This window comes from Pelodiscus sinensis, chromosome 13, assembly GCF_049634645.1.
Source record: "Pelodiscus sinensis isolate JC-2024 chromosome 13, ASM4963464v1, whole genome shotgun sequence".
Taxonomy (NCBI): domain Eukaryota; kingdom Metazoa; phylum Chordata; order Testudines; family Trionychidae; genus Pelodiscus; species Pelodiscus sinensis.
The window spans coordinates 45,639,861-45,656,775 of NC_134723.1; the positions used below are offsets into that span (position 1 = coordinate 45,639,861).

Consider the following 16,915-nt stretch of genomic DNA (forward strand, 5'->3'; position numbering starts at 1 on the left):
AGAGAAGCAGGAGGCGGGGGGGGGGGGGAGCAGGCTAGCAGACGTGGTGCCCCCCAAGTTTCTGGGATGGGGTAAAAAATGAGGGGTTCAGTGTGTGGGAGGGGACTACTGGGAAACGGGCTTAGGGTGCGGGGTCTGGGTGGGAGGAGAGGTGCAGGAGCCTCGGGGGCCGAATCCGGCCCCAGGGCCGTATGTTCCCCAACCCGGCTTTAAAAGCATGGCAGACCAGGTAAATCCTGCCCCACAGAGTCTAGACATCCCCTTAGACAAGGGCCTGTAGCGTCACTTGAACCGTGAGACGTCGCGTCTGTCCTCAGGGACGGTGCCCAGTGAGTCTGTAGCGGGACAATGAGGCCGGATCTCCTATGCTACGAGGCAGCTCGCGCGGTCTGGGTGACGGCGGCAGTGATGCCAAGCAGAGAAGAGCACTTCCCGGCGGTGGCTGCCGACTGAAATAGCGACAAATGACTCAGCACCTCCCGTGACGTGCCCAGGTAGCGTCAGCCTCCCAAGCGGTCCAGCGTGCAGACGAGAACGTGACCCAGGGGTTTGTTTCCCGGCGTGTCTCGTAAACGGCAGACGGGTGATTAATGTTCCTCTGTCTGTTTCCCTGTTACAGCCTCGTGCAGAAGCCTAGACATTGCTCGGATCCGCTGTTGGTCTGAAAGCTGCAGCCCTGTTATTTGCTTAAAAACCAGACTACGGTGCGTATATCTGTTCCTGGGCTCATCCGTCATGTAGTTAACTCTCCCCCCGCTCCCTCCTGCTGGGCAGAAAACGGCGAGAGGAGGGCTGTCTGCATTAGCTGTGATATAAAGAGACACCCCACCCATCCCCTTCCTGCTCTCCCCTGTATTTCAGCCATCATCAGACTACTTTGCTGTAAGGATGATTGAGGTGGGTTGGGTCCTGCTTTGGGCAGCGGGTTGGACTCGGTGACTCCTGAGGCCTCTTCCAACCCTCATGGTCTATGATTCTAGGGTCGTGCTTCCCCTTGAGAGATCGCACTGCAATTACAGCTGGGCAGATAGGACCACGGAGGGGCGAAATGATCAGGGTTTAGAGTAACTTAGTGGCAGAGCTACAGAGATGGTGCCATGTCTTCTGACTCCCATTCTAGTCCATAACAACATAGGAACAGCCATACTGGGTCAGCCCAAAGGTCCATCCAGCCCAGTATTTTGTGATCTGACAGCGGCCAATGCCGGATTCCCCAGAGGGAGGGAACAGAACAAGGACTCATCATGTGATCTCTCTCCTGTCACCCATTCCCAGTCTCTGGCAAACAGAGGCCAGGCACACCATTCCTACCCATCCTGGCTAATAGCCAGTGATGGCCCTAACCTCCATGAATTTATCGAGTTCTATTTTGAACCCTGTTGAAGTCCTGATAAGACTGAGACAGGACATGAGAGCAGCTTTCAAGTACCTAAAAGGGTGTTACAAGGAAGAGGGAGAAAAATTGTTCCCCTTGGCCTCTGAGGATGAGACAAAAAGTAATGGGCTGAAATTGCAGCAAGGGAGGTTTAGGTTGGACATTAGGAAAAAGTTCCTAACTGTCAGGGTGGTGAAACACTGGAATAAGTTGCCCAGGGAGGTTGTGGAATCTCCATCCCTGGAGATATTTAAGAGCAGGTTGGACAGACACCTGTCAGGGATGGTCTAGATCAGTGTTTCTTAAACTTTTTAAGATCAACGAACACCAAATAATTTTTTTTATGAGGAACACTAGGGATTTTTTGTTGAGAGAAAACAAAGGTTGGGGGGGAAGGGTAGGGGGAGAAAGTTATTGAGAAAAAAAGTGTTGGGGGAAAGTTATTGAGCAAAAAAACAATTTAAAAAAGTCGCCTGCCCCTTTAAGGGTGGCCATTTTGAATTCTGTTGTTCCCTGCAGCACGCCTCTGATTGCCTCGCGGCCGCAGAGCACAGTTTAAGAATCACTGATCTAGATGGTGCTTGGTGCTGCCATGAGGGCAGGGGATGGGACTGGACGACCTCTTGAGGTCCCTTCCTGTTCTAGTATTTTACGATTCTATGACATGGATGGGGCATCTGTCACAGGTCGAGCAGTCACCGGTGCCTCCTGCTGGTCCGTCAGGGAATTAGCTCTTCCAGCCCTGGAACGCCCCCTGCTGTCTGGCATCTTGCCCTTAGTTACCTGTCTAAGGGTTTGTCCTTATTAAACTGCATCCTATTTACCTCAGACCATTTCTCCAGTTTGTCCAGATCATTTTGAATACATTTGTAGAATATTTTCTTGTTACCCTTTACGATGGCTGTAGCTAGATTGAGCTCGTTTCATGCCTTCGCCTTTCTGAATTTGCCCCTACATACTTGTGTTGTTTGCTTATATCCATCCTTTGCACTTTGACCTAGTTTCCACTCTTTATAGGACTCCTTTTTGATTTTTAGATCGTGTAAGAGCTCCACGTTAAGCCAAGGTGGTCTCCTGCCATAATTCCGATCTTTGCTACGCCGCAGAACACGTTTGCTTTTGGTCCCTGAATAAAGTCGCTTTGAAAAACTGCCAACTGTCTTCGGTTGTTTTTCCTCTTAGTCTTGCTTCCTACGGGACCTTACCTACCAGCTCTCTGCGTTTACTAAAATCTGCCTTCCTGAAATCCATTGTCTTTACTTTGCTGTTCTCCCTTCTGCATTAGAATCACGTGTTGCTTTCCTAGTCTACGTTGGTGTCCCTCCTGAAATTTCTCTGAGGCCTGATAAAGCATCATCATACCTCTAGGCCCCTTATAAGATGATCCTCTGAAGACTGCTTCTCTCACTGCTCTTCCAGCCTGCAGAATCCAGGGGTGAGCCTTCTCGTTCTGCCTGAGGCTGAGAGAAGCTCTCTCACGAAGGAGAGACGCCATGTGAATTACTGGTTTGTGCTACTTTCCACGGCTACAGTGTGGTCTTGCAGGGAGGGGACTTATCCATCGAATTCCCCTTCTAACCAGGCCGTTCTGACTGGCCGCCTGGCACAGGAAAGGATCTCCGCTGTTGCCTGCTCCGCTAGAAACAGAAAGTTTTGCTGTGCCCGGGGTCAGGGCATGGTATGTCCCCTGGCTCTCTGGTTCCAGCCTGACAGTGCACTGCCTAAACAGTCATATTGCGTACACCTTGTGTCACGGGGGAAAACCGGCCCAGAGGCTCCTTCTACCAGACAACGTCCAGCATGATTCTGTGCTTCGACAGCCCTCAGAGAGCCAGGAATGCCTGCTGCCGTAGGCGTGCCAGGGCTTCTTCCTGCCCCAACTGAATTGCCTCAGACAAAAGCCGCGTGAGAAGCACCATCCTCCCCTCCTGATCAGGCTCCGATGAGCCATCGACTCTTCATGAAACCTCAGAAGCCGAGATCCAGCCTCTTCCCAACAAAACCTGCTGGGCAACTTGAGCGGCGTTTCCCTCCCAAGCGCTCCAGGGGAGGAGGGCACGTGGAGACTGCCAGAATTCCCATGACTACGCTTTGCTTTCGCCCAGCTTTCCCCAGGCCGGCGGCCATCTTGGAGCCGGGACTATGTGCTGTCCTCCAAGCTCAGATAGGCGTGGGTTCCCAGGCGTGCTTGGGCGAGGGAGGGGAGACTTTCCTGCAGGCCCAAGGCTTGACTCCAGTCGGGCTTGTGCCCCTCATCACGGGTGCCAAACCGACCCTCCTGGTTTGGCCTCCCTCCCTGGAACCACGGGGCAAATACCAATCGACAGGACTCTGCCTTTCCCCTCTTGGGGGCAGACAGCCGAGCATCATGGTGTTGACAGTGTAGGGGGCTGTGAAGGGCTTTGCACTCCCTCTGCAGTCCCTCACAGTGCCGTGAGCAACACTATCCCATGACACCGTCCTGGCTATGACAACCTTGCAGCCCATGGGGATAGAGGGCCGCTCCTGCACCAAGGTTGCCCATTGCTGCTCTAGATAATACTGAGTCCTGACGTGCGGGCAGGGGACTGGTCTAGAGGGCCTCTTGAGGTCCCTTCCAGTTCTATGATTCTACGGTCAAGCAGCCTCCAATACCATATTGACCTGGCCAGGTGGGCCTCAAGCAGATGGCAGCAAATATTTGGGCAGCATTCTAGGCCGGGCTGGAGCATGCACAAAAGATGCGGGCCATGTAGCCATGCCATAGGCCCTTCGTTGGCCTTTATGGGGTTGTCCTGCCCTTGAGTGGCACCGTACAACTGCCAGTGTGAACATACACTGAACACGCCACCTCCCCGCCCACCTTAATCCCTTTGCCAGACCCCAAACTGGGTGGTGGCCAGTTTGCATGGAGGTCCGGCCCCTCTGGGATCTGCCCCGGTGAGGACGATTTGTGCTCAGAGTGACACCGCTGTAGCTGATTTCAGTGCCACAGCCAAGGTGTAAATGGGACCTGAATCTTGTCCGCTTTGGATTAAAAACCGATGTGCGGCGAAAGCTGTGAGTTGCTGTTTGAAATGTCTTTACTCGAGACCCTCATGGAGCCGACGGTCCTAAAGTAATCACACGCTCGGTCTTCCGTCACGTGCAAAAATTAAAACGGCCACCGAAACAAAAGTTCCTAATTTGGTGGGGGAGGGAGAGAAAAGGGGGGCAGGTTTTGCGGTGGGTATTACATCAGCACCAATTCAGTGTTGAATTGGGATGAAATAATGAAAGCCCCTTTGTCTGAGCGTTAGTAGCATTTCTATTCTTTTGCTCCATGGATACAGGCAGACGTGAGATCCTTTACTGTACTACTACTGACATCAATAAAAGAGCTATTTACTTAACACATTTGTTTGCATGTGACTTGTTATTAGGCTCCTGGTGCAGGCTCTCTGCCGTGCATATGACTGTATGAAGAGGCATAATTAACCAATGCTATTTGCTGGCCATGTATTCCTAAGTGTCTCAGCTCTCCTTGACCGAGAAATTAGCTTCTCTGCGATCTAATGAAAGGTTTAGTCTTTCTAATTTATTTTCTTAGATTAGACTCAGAAAATAACCTTATTATTCTAATAGGTAGAGCAGTCCCCATGGAAGATCGGTATAAATGAAAAAACAACAGGGGAAAATAGGCCAGAGCAGCTATTACCAGATATTCTCTTGGACCTTTTAATTTTGGGTCAAAAGCTGTGGAATTTAGACCAGATTCTTGGTGTCTGTGCAAAAGACAGAGGCAGTGATATTTTTCTGTGGGACCCAACTAAATTTTTAATGGAACAAACATTTTCTCTGGAAATATATTTTAAGTGCCTGGTTATTAAAACAGTGGTAGACTGCAGATTCAATAAAATTCCTATTCATACAGTCGTATGCATGGCAGACATATGTATTAGTTTTAAAAAAAGGTGGGTAGTCTGTATATATGTGTGTGTGTATATATATATATATATATATATATTCATGAGCTTTCGTGGACAAGACCCACTTCCTCTGATTATATTATATTATATTATATTATATTATATTATATTATATTATATTATATTATATTATATTATATTATATTATATTCTCTAAGGTGCTATAAGACTACTCATTTTTAAAGTTACAGACTAACACAGCTACCCCTCAAAGCATATTTGTTAATATTTCTGTTTGAGTCCACTAGGGGGAGCTACCTAAAAAAATCCAGAAAGTTCGCATCTGAGACTCTTCCCACAACATGTTGGTAACTAGTAGGTACTTGTATAAATATCCCATTCAAAATGTTTTCCATCAGACAATGCAATTTCATGAACCCTATCCCGGGAATGTGAGGAGACCAATGTCGACGGGTTTCGTTTAAATCATGTCAAAAATGCTTGATTTACACTTTATCATTTTTGATTATTTTATTTCTGCCTTTGTATTATAGTAATTGAACATGTACCTTGAGCTTAAGAGTATATGCAGACCGTATATTATATTTTAGTATCATAGCCTCAACAAAATGAATCAACATCACTGAAAATGAAATATTTCAATGGCTCCCAATTGGATTTTTTTTATTATTATTATTTTTGAAATTTTCATTTCATGGGAAATTTTGAACTTTCAGCTTTTTGTGCCGATTCAACCTTTTTTAATGTCAGATTTTCCTATGGAAAGAAAACCCCAGCTCCAAATCCGCTCTAAACCTATGTTTTCTTGCATGTTTGCTCCTGCGTAGCCTGATGAGTCTGATATACATTTGGTTTTCTCTTTTTGAGCCGATCTCACAGAATTCCAATGCAATTCTGAAGTGACTAGGAGGCCTTGAGCCATTTAGAGCTATAAATGCATTCAGAGATAGCACGCGCTGGTGCGGCACAGGAGTCCATAGGCCCAAATTCCACCACCATTGTTCACATTGTATAGTACCTTACTCCATGGGTAACCCTGCTGATTTTGATGTGGCTGTTCCGCTCAGTGTAAAGGTATGAGACTATGCCACACAGTTGGTGTTCATGTCAGCTGCAAGGTTGCACAGGTAAGACACGGAGAACAACACTAGCAGCTTGCTTGCTTAGTTGTGCAGTAGTACATGGGTATCTTTGTTAGGCCCTTGAGACGCTATATATAGTACAACACATTGAAAGGTGGTGGTGTTGTGTAGGTAAGGAAACTTTATTCCTATTAGGGCACAAATATTTCTCTCCAAATTAAAAGACCATCCAAGCAGCTCTCTTGTCAAAAATGCCTCCTGTGACAGAGCGGAAAGTTAGAACCAAAGTTTTCTCCCATCACACCCTGTTAATTTCAGAAATAAAGCAATGGCCCCTCCCCTGCTCAGCAAAGGTCCCCCTGGCGCCAACTGGGAAAGGCCCCCAGATGTGTTGACTGTGAAAACACAACCCCGCAAGAAGTGCCGTGAGGGAGACCACAACCCCCCCACCGTGAACATAGACATGCTGGGACTGTCGGGAGCTGGCGCGTCTGGAAGAACGTCCGGGGTCTCTAGGGAGCAGCAACACGCAGGCTGATCCAACGCGTGGCCGGCAGGCCTCCCATTTGAGCTGTGTTATTCTGAGGAGCAGTCCTGGCTTGCCTCTCCCATCCATGCGCATCAACCGTTCCTTGCCTTGTAAGCATGCAGATACGGTGTCCCCCTTCCTGTTGGGCTAACAGGGAAACGCGCGCTGGTAGGGAGCGTAGGCGGCGTCAGGCGATCCTGCGCCCTTTGGAGCACGCCGCACACCCTGGAGACCGGATCAGGCGGGGGAGGAAAGAGAACAACCGTGCCGATGCAGTCAGCTGGATTTCCCTTGGCTGTGGCCCAGGGCCCAGTGGCAGAGGAAGGAACTGGGAGCCAGGCAAGCAAAGGGGTTCTTCCTTCAGCCTAGGCACTAGGCGCACCCGCTTCAGTTCTTCAGGACCTGGGTTCAAAACCTGCTGATAACCCAAGTATGGTCTGGTCCGTAGAAGCTGTAACAACTCATGGATGGTTTTACATGACATGGAGCCTGGGTTGGTTGCAGCGTTTAAACTTCAGAAGCCTTTACAATAACGTCGGCAGAACTGTGCACCTACGAGGCACACACCGTCCACCTTGCCTGAGCGTTCGAGTGGCCACTTACCCAGCTAACCCGGCATCTGCATGCACAATTTCAGAACACGTGTGTTCAACTGCACTAGCAGTTCGGCAGAGAAGGCCCTGGGGATTCCAGTGGATGAGAAGCTGGAGATGAGTCAACACGGCGCCCTTGTAGCCAAGAAGGCTAATGGCATATTGGGGTACATTAGGAGGAGCATTGCCAGCAGACTTAGGGAAATGATGATTCCCCTTTATTGGGCACTGGTGAGGCCACCTCTGGAGTATTGCCTCCAGTTCCGGGCCCCGCACTGCAGAAAGGATGTGGACACATTGGAGGGAGTCCAGCGGAGGGCAACGAAAAGGATTAGGGATTGGAGCACGTGACTTACAAGGAGAGACGGAGGGAACTGGGCTTATTCAGTCTGCAGAAGAGAGGAGTGAGGGGGGATTTGAGAGCAGCCTGCAACTCCCTGAAGGGAGGTTCCAAAGAGGCTCGAGAGAGGCTGTTCTCAGTGGTGGCAGAACAAGGAGCAATGGTCCCACGTTGCAGTGGGGGAGGTCTAGGTTGAAGATTAGGAAAATCTATTTCCCTAGGCGGGTGGGGAAGCGCTGGGCTGGGTTCCCTGGGGAGGGGTGGAATCTCCATCCCTAGAGGTGTTTAAGTCCCGGCTTGACCAAGCCCTGGCTGGGCTGATTGAGTTGGGATTGGTCCTGCTTTGGGCAGGGGGCTGGACTCGATGACTCCTGAGATCTCTTCCAGCCTGTAATTCTGGGATTCCGTGAACTTCTCTCAACCACGGGAGCAGTATCGAAAGCCCGGCTGTTTCCGTATTCGATGGGCCAATTTCCAAACTCAATTCTGCTCTGCCCCAACTGCCCTCCTCTCTTCCAGCCTAGCCACTCTTCTCCCTCCTCCCCACCATCCAGCTGTGCATGTGCCCCAGCCCCACCCACATCCATCTACTGCCTCACTCCCCTCCCCCTCTGCACCCTGCCTGGCTTTCTCTGGGGCTTCTGGGATGGGGGAGTCTGGGCAGCCCTCGCTGCCTGGGTGCAAAGGAAGGCTGGTGGTGAGTGCCGAGGCCAGGCGGTGCAGACTGCAGAAGGGGAGGTATCTTGGCAGGCCTCTGGCTAGCTCTTTGCCTGCCCCGTCTGACCGTGCAAGGCGATCAGGCACAAGGTCCATCAAGCCCAGTGTCCTGTCTGCCCACAGTGGCCAAGGCCAGGTGCCCCAGAGGGAGGGAACCGAACAGATAATCCTCACGTGATCCCTCCTCTGTCACCCATTTCCAGACAAACAGAGGCCAGGGACACCATTCCTACCCATCCTGGCCAATAGCCATTGATGGACCTGACCTCCATGAATCTATCTAGCTCTTTCTTGAACCTTGTTAAAGTTCTAGCCTTCACCACATCCTCTGGCGAGGAGTTCCACAGGTTGACTGTGCGCTGAGTGAAGAAAAAATTCCTTTGGTTTGTTTTAAACCTGCTGCCTATTCATTTCATTTGGTGACCCGTAGTTCTCATATTGTGGGAATAAGTAAATAACTTTTCCTTATTCACTTACCGGTCATGATTTTATAGACCTCTATCATATCCCCCCCTTAGGGTATGTCTACACTAGCCCCCTAGTTTGAACTAGGGAGGCTCATGTAGGCATTCAAAGTTGCAAATGAAGCCCAGGATTTAAATATCCCGGGTTTTATTTGCATCTTACTATCAGGTCGCCATTTTGAAATTTCACTAGTCCGGACTAACTGCCCGCGGCTACACGCGGCAGGGACCCGGTAGTTCAAATTAAAGCCCCAATTCAAACTACCTGTTAAACCTCCTTGCAGGTTTAGGACTTTAATTCGAACTACCAGGTCCCTGCCGCGTGTAGCCACGGGCAGTTAGTCCAGACTAGTGAAATTTCAAAATGGCAACTGGACGGGAAGATGCAAATAAAACCTGGGATATTTAAATCCCGGGCTTCGTTTGCAACTTCGAATGCCTACATTAGCCTCCCTAGTTTGAACTAGGAGGCTAGTGTAGACAGACCCTTAGTCTCCTCTTCTCCAAGCTGAAAAGTCCAAGTCTTTTTAATCTCTCTTCATATGACACTCGTTCCAAACCCCTCATCATTTTTGTTGCCCTTTTCTGAACCTTTTCCAATGCCAATACATCTTTTTTGAGATGAGGCAATCACAGCCGTACACAGTATTAAAGATGTGGGCGTACCATGGTTTTATATAGAGGCAATAAAATATTCTGTGTCTTATTCTCTCTCCCTTATCACAGTGTTTGCCTCGCTGTTCTAATCTCCTGAAAAGGAGGTTTTCAAAGGAGATGGCTGCAATTCTGAGTTAAGCTGCATACATTACAAGGCCAATCAATGTTTTTTTCTCTCCGCACTGTGGAGCATTGGAAGGCGAGTTTCTCCACTTTGTGTACATTACAAACTGTTCCCAAAGGGCTGCTGGCTTGGCGTTTGGAGTGCCAAAGTTTGCAGCGGTACCCTATGCAGAGCCCTCCTTACCCAAATGCAGAAAACACAGCTGCATGGGGCACCCGAAAATTTGGGGCACCGCTGGGTCTTAACGTCTACCCACCTGCCTCTTCAGAGCCTTCTTCTGTGGCTCTGCTTCCTCCGGAAAGGATCTAATGAATTCAAAAGGGAATTCAAACTCTGCCACAGCTACTATCAGAACCGTGAACCTGTGAGAGAGCCATTCAAGCGGTAACGAAGCCATGTAACAGACATGGGCCAGCTCCAGGTATGCACTGTCCGTTTCTGAATTTACTGTCGACAGGAGCTTAGTTTAGACTTTGTTTTCAATCTATTTCATGGTTGAAGATTCTAAACTCACATCTCTAAAGTTGTCCATCCCCCCCGGCAGCCATCGGGGCTAGGGCTCCAGGTAAATAGCGCTGTGTAAGCCCTGTACATCCTAAGGACAGCCCTTCCGCTATCCATTATTGCCATGTGCTGGAGTGGAGCTATAGAATTGGCAGCAAGGTGCTAAGATGGAAGGACTGAAAGCAGTAGCTGGTTTTACGGCTCACACGCCAACATTTCCTCTTTTGCTAGAAGGAGCAGCTGTTCTCCCTGTTTATAATACACAAACAGACTGCATTGTTTTCAGCTTTTTTTTTTTTATTATTACAGCAGAGATAGGGGACATGTGGCTTTTGGGAACAAGGCAGCAAAAGACCAACCCAGCCAGTTCTGTGCTATGAAGGTCGGTATTGTCGGGAGCCAGTGTATCTTCTTGTATGTAAATCCCCTCCGGGACTTACCACAAACGAACTGGCGCACATGTGGAACGAAAGCCTTCCGCTGTCATGCCCTTGACGTGCACTTCGGTGCTGAACGGTGGCCGGGTAAAACCAGCTCGTTGCTGCTGCTCCCGGTGTATGTCCGATCCTGAGGGGACAGTAAATGGGGACGCCCTGGTGCGCAGCTCTGGCAAGCTGGATGAGCTGCGGCAAAAGCCAACAGAGAGCTATTTGAAGAGCTGACAGCGCCCCGGGTTGCAATAGGACAGAACCTGGAAGAAATTGTAAGTGACTTTCACCGCTGGGTCAGTCCCGTCTGCTGCTTTTGGGACCAAATGTAAATTTTACTCCAGTGAGTCCCACAGAGCCAAGAAATCTGGTGGAAAGAGGCGCAGGGGCAGGGAATGTGTGTGTGAGGGAGATATAGGGGATGTCATTTGCGGGCAGTGGGCCTGGAGGGGCAGCTTTGCGTTTGAAATGTTTTAGTGTCTCTGCTGATGCACGAGCGGAACCCAAATCCCGCTCGTTCTCTCCTAGCGGGGTCAGCGCTGCAGGGCTGAGAGGAATAAAGCCAGGACAGACCACCGGTCTTCACACAAGTCCTTCGAAGTGACTCTGAGTAACCCCCGGGGCACAGGTCACCTGAGGGAGCTGGAGCCATTTTTCCAGAGAGCTGCAACACGGCATTCCACTGTGAGGAGAGACGCGCTCGGCCCTTCTCCCCGCGTCCCCAGTCCGCCTGGGGGTTTCCGAGCCCTGACGGAGTATCTGGTTGGGAACTCTTGAGGCGCAACCGTTCGATGCCACCTTGCGCACAGCTGACCTGGTTTTTCTCACTTGGCCTATTTGCCTGAGTAAAACGCACAGAAGCCGATTACTCCTTTCACCGACATTTTTGTGGTAACGAGTGGATGGTTTAAGAGGTTCCTCCGACCCACTTATCTTTCTCCGGTGTGCTGTTACAGAGGGCAGTCTCTGAAAGCCAAGCGCGGGGACTTACGGCTCGCTTGCTAGGCCCGGTGCCAAGCCTCTGCCGTCTCTTGTGAGTTCTGGTGGCTTTAACGCTTGTGAATTCAAGGCAGGTTATTAGCATTAGCCGGAGGCAGACGCTGTGCGAACATGCTGGTTCATTCACGACATAGGGTTGGTGATTACACCTCAGTCCTGCCTTGCCACACACCTCGTATCCCCCTCGGAGCCGAGTTAGCAATTACGTGCTGTGCTCCGCAGGTGTAAACAAATGGCCGCTGGGGAGTGGGAAGAAGGATCACAACCTTCTTCTCGTTGAGGGCCCAGATCAGAGTAGAGCTCTGGCGTCTGACTCAGAAAGGGTAGCGCCTGCATCTAATGAGTCATCTCACTTTGCTGGTATTTGCTTGTCCTGGGTGGGGCTCTTTAGACATGTTCATAGGCTTAGTAATATCCAGAGATCCTCAAGCCCTGCTCTGTGCTTGTGTGAAAGAGCATTTGCTCTGCAAACACGGGAGTAAACTATCAAAGACTTGAGGTTTCGTGAGATTAGAGGGTTCATTATTAGTTAAAAATATTAAAGCAAAAAAACCTCCATACACTCTCCCCCAGTTTTTAATAAGAAGCAAAGAGCCAACACTTAGCTGTTCCTGAGGAGTACTAGAGTGAGAACAGCTGTCCCTCCGTTTCTGGGGAAACGGGCGGGGTTGTACTAGGGAGGACGCAGCCCCACCTGTGTTGGGGGGTTTCTCTCCCCCCGGGCAACTCAGAGCAGCTTCCTTACCACGGACTGCCTGGTTCCAAAGTGGCTGCAAAGTTTTGAACCGCGCCTTGCAACACGATATGCAAGTTTCTTGGAACGTTTCCAAACTGGCTCCATGAATCACTTGTCTAGGTCCAGGAGCGTCCGCTGAAGGGCAACACACCCGACCCCTAAGTGTGTGTTGGGGAGGCGGGAGGATGTGGTCTGTACAGGGCTTGGCAGCAGTTGGGGGTCTGGGCAGTTAGTGGGTGCTGTGTGGGAACTGGCAGGCTGGGTTTGAGGGGAGGGTGTCTCATGGTAGGTTGGGGTGGCAGGCGGCTGGGTTATCAAGTCCAGCCCCCTGCCCAAAGCAGAGCCAATCCCAACTCAATCAACCCAGCCAGGGCTTTGTCAAGCCGGGACTTAAACACCTCTAGGGATGGAGATTCCACCCCCTCCCTAGGGAACCCCTCCCAGTGCTTCATCGCCCGCCTAGGGAAATAGTTTTTCCTAATATCCAACCCAGACCTCCCCCACTGTAATTTGAGCCCATTGCTCCTTGTTCTGCATCCGTCACCACTGAGAACAGCCTCTCTCCAGCCTCTTTGGAACCGCCCTTCAGGAATTTGAAGGCTGCTCTCAAATCCCCCCTCACTCTTCACTTCTGCAGACTGAACAGACCCAACTCCCTCAGCCTCTCCTCATAGGTCACATGCTCCAGCCCCCTCAGCATTTTTGTCGCCCTCCGCTGGACCCTCTCCAATGCGTCCACATCCTTTCTGTAGTGGGGGGCCCAGAACTGGACGCAATACTCCAGATGTGGCCTCACCAGAGCCAAAGGGGAACAATCACGTCTCTGGATCTGCTGGCAATGCTCCTCCTAATGCCCCTAATATGTCATTGGCCTTCTTGGCTACAAGGGCGCCCTGTTGACTCATATCCAGCCTTCCCTTTGGCTGCATCACGAGGAGGGGAGCCGGTATGGGGGGGACAAGAATAGAAGCCAGGGCATCAATGGGGCTTTTGGGGTGAGCCGGGGCAGCCAGTCAGCAATGGAATTAAGGGGAAAGAGACCTTGAGGGGGGCGAATGGCAATAGGGAGGCAGAGCCCAGTTTACGGAGCGCTGTGGGGAGGAAGTTGGCTGGCGTGAGTCCCCGGCGCAGCCGAGAGGTGTCGGTGGTGCAGGCACCATCGCTCACAGGAGACCCGCCAACAACTCAGGGCATATCTCCGCCAGAAAGCGACGCGTGGAGTGGGCTGTGGTGTGAGAGCCACCGCCTGAGGCACAGGGCTGGTCTCTCGAGGGCGGACTCCACCCACTGGCAGGGCCTTGTGGGAAACCAATCGGCCGCTGCCCGCCTGTGCATGGGGCTGCCAGTCGGCTCTCAACCAGCACTCAGGAAATGTGCACGAGGCAGGCTCCAAATTTCAGGACCACCCCTTTGTGACTCCCCAAACTGCAGGGGCAAATAACGGAGGGCACATTTTTCTACCCTCGGTTATTGGCAGGGGCACGGCAGGCCACTTGAAAGCCTAGGTACCGGCTTGCCAGGTGCAGCTGTTTAGCACCCTCGACTGCCCCTACAACGTGAAGCCAACCTCTGTCGTTCTCCTTCGCTCGCTGCATTTTCTTTGCACCCATGGGGCTTTGCTGAGGTGTTTTGTTTCCCTACCACGTCTCCCCCTTAACGTTGCTTTCTTCTGTCGGCCAGAGATCCTTCCTCTGAGATCCAGGCCAGCCCACTTTTTTTTTTTTTTTTCAGTTGGGTTGATCTCTGCACTGCGGAGTTATTAATAAAAAATCACAATGTCATGGAGCAGCCCACGCCGTCAGAGCTGTCAGTGTCGCCAAGACAGCATCGTGGGCTTCCCCCTCCCCCGGCCCCCCCGGAAACCCTGTGCAGCAGCAATTGTGTGACAGATTAAAAAAAGCCGTGAAACCCTCCAGTGCGGTGAGTGAATTTGGGGGCACAGCGGTACGTGGGAACATGAAAAATGGATGACGGCTGACATTCCATGGGCAAAAGCGGATGACTGTTTAAATACTTTTTAAATTCTTGTTCAACAGAAGTTGTGAAAATTATCCTGCGTGGTAAATAATTTATTGCAGATGTCATGTTACAGTCTTAATTAGGCTTATGGATGAGCGCTGGGTACAGAAACTAGTTCTCGTCTCTTTGGCTGCGGTATTGAACGTTCCTACCCAGGGGCGAGCAGTCAAAAAGAGCCATTTACCATGCTGCAGAATTTGACTCTGCCGAGTTACTTGCAGTAGGTCTGCTCGTTACTACGGTCAGAAAAGTTGGGTGTCTTGTATTTGAAGACAACTGCTGGAGAGCTAGAAACCAGTAGCCCCACTTAACTCCTTGCCTGAGGTTTAGGCCAAAGAAGCGAAGCTTAAACAGTTCTGAAGAAAGCCGAGAGATGGCTGACCAGGCAGAATGCACGGAGGGACATTTTATGTGTGGGGGGAGCGGGAGGGAGAAGCGCTGGGTAGTTTTTGGAACAGGGTTCCATGGGAGGGCTTTTGGCAGGTCTGCTTCCTCTGTGTGGAACTTTGTAGAGCTTTCCGTGCGGACGTGCCTCAGTGGCTGATGGGAATTGTAGTCAAGTCCCTACGAGGCAGCTCTAGGGATGGGCTGGCCACATGGTTTCAGGGACTGGCTCTGAGCTAGGAGGACGTGTATACATATGTGTGTAGCATGGTGTTTGTGCATGGGGAATTAATCACACAGCCTTACCCAGCAAGAAGAGGCGTTAGCAACCAAGACTTTTAGCACCTGAGTGTGACAGGTGCAATCGAAGGTACGGCTGGGGAGAGGGGGGTGTATTTATGTTCCTAATGTTATGGCACATCCCAAAGGCATACATGCCACCTCTGGAAGTGACTAGCGGTACTCAGTGGAGGAGCTAGCGTCTCTGGTTTGTGCAGATGTGCGCCCCTAGAGGGGATAAAAGCCTTACTGCTGCTGTCAGGTCAGCTAGTGGAGCTGCACGTTGTATGAGCTGGACAGCCCTTGCTCTGTCTGTCCCTCCCCTGCTGCGACGGCTAGCAGATCTGTGCAGATCATACAATCACAGAATCCTAGAACTGGAAGGGCCCTCAAGAGGTCGTCGAGTCCAGTCCCCTCATGGCAGGACCAAACACCATGACAGGTGTCTGTCCAACCTGCTCTTAATTGTCTCCAGTGATGGAGATTCCACAACCTCCCTAGGCAACTTATTCCAGTGTTTCACCATCCTGACTGGAACTTTTTCCTAATGTCCAACCTAAACCTCCCTTGCTCCAATTTAAGCCCATTGCTTCTTGTTCCATCCTCAGAGGTCAAGAAGAACATGTTTTCTCCCTCCTTGTAACACCCAATTAGATACTTGAAAACCGCTATCATGTCCCCTCTCAGTCTTCTCTTTTCCAAACTAGACAAGCCCAATTCTTTCAGTCTTCCCTCATAGCGCATCTTTTCTAGACTTTGAATCATTCTTGTTGTTGTTCTCTGGACCTTCTCCAATTTCTCCACATCTTTCTTGGAATGCGGTGCCCAGAACTGGACACAATACTCCAGCTGAGGCCTAATCAGCGCAGAGTAGAGCGGAAGAATGACTTCTCGTGTCTTGCTCACAACACTCCTGTTCACGCAGCCCAGAATCATGTTTGGTTTTTTTGCAACAGCATCACACTGCTGACTCATATTTAGCTTGTGGTCTACTCTGACCCCTAGATCCCTTTCTGCAGGACTCCCTCCTAGACAGTCGCTTCCCATTCTGTGTGTGAGAAACGGATTGTTCCTTCCTAAGTGGAGCACTTTGCATTTGTCTTTATTAAACTTCATCCTATTTACCTCAGACCATCTCTCCAGTTTGTCCAGCTCATGCTGAATCATGACCCTATCCAGGGGATGCTAAAGGAGAACAAGGGGTTAAAAAACCCACGCCTAAGGGAACAGCGGAGCTGTGAAGAGAAGCTCCCCCCCCCAAACATACACACACACACACACACACACACACACACACACACACACACACACACAACCACTGCCACTGCCACTACCATGGCCAAACTAAACTAAAATGCAGGCACAAGTCCTTCAGCAGAGTGGGGGCCAGGGCTGGGGAGACTTTGCCGGGCCCTGGATACTGTAAGGGGAGCTTGGCTCCGGGTCCTTGGAAGGGGTGGGGCCTCAGGGAAAGGGGCGGGGCTAGAGGCTAGCCTCCTGCAGCCAGCTCTTCAGTGCCACCCAGATGGTGCTCTGACCACTGCTGCTGCCATGGTAACAGCACGGGGGGGAGGGCCAGAGCAACAGGCCCTTTTAAATCACCAGGCCCAATTAAATTAACAGGCAGCAGGTTCCATAACATAAAGAAGTGCTTCTTCACACAGCAAACAGTCAACCTGTGGAACTCCTTGCCAGGGGATGATGTAAAGGCCAAAAGTATAAGTGGGTTCCAAAGAGAATTAGATAAGTTCCTGGAGGATAGGTCTGTCAATGGCTA

At 50.7% G+C, this 16,915-nt stretch overlaps 1 long non-coding RNA gene across 1 annotated transcript; it reads left to right on the top strand.

The window, feature by feature from the left end:
- The first annotated feature begins 225 nt into the window (after window positions 1-225).
- LOC142831308 (uncharacterized) lies at window positions 226-2,527 on the top strand. Its single transcript, XR_012907033.1, has 3 exons — window positions 226-494; window positions 620-704; window positions 2,413-2,527. It is a non-coding gene; the product is annotated as an uncharacterized LOC142831308 (long non-coding RNA).
- Window positions 2,528-16,915: the final 14,388 nt, after the last annotated feature.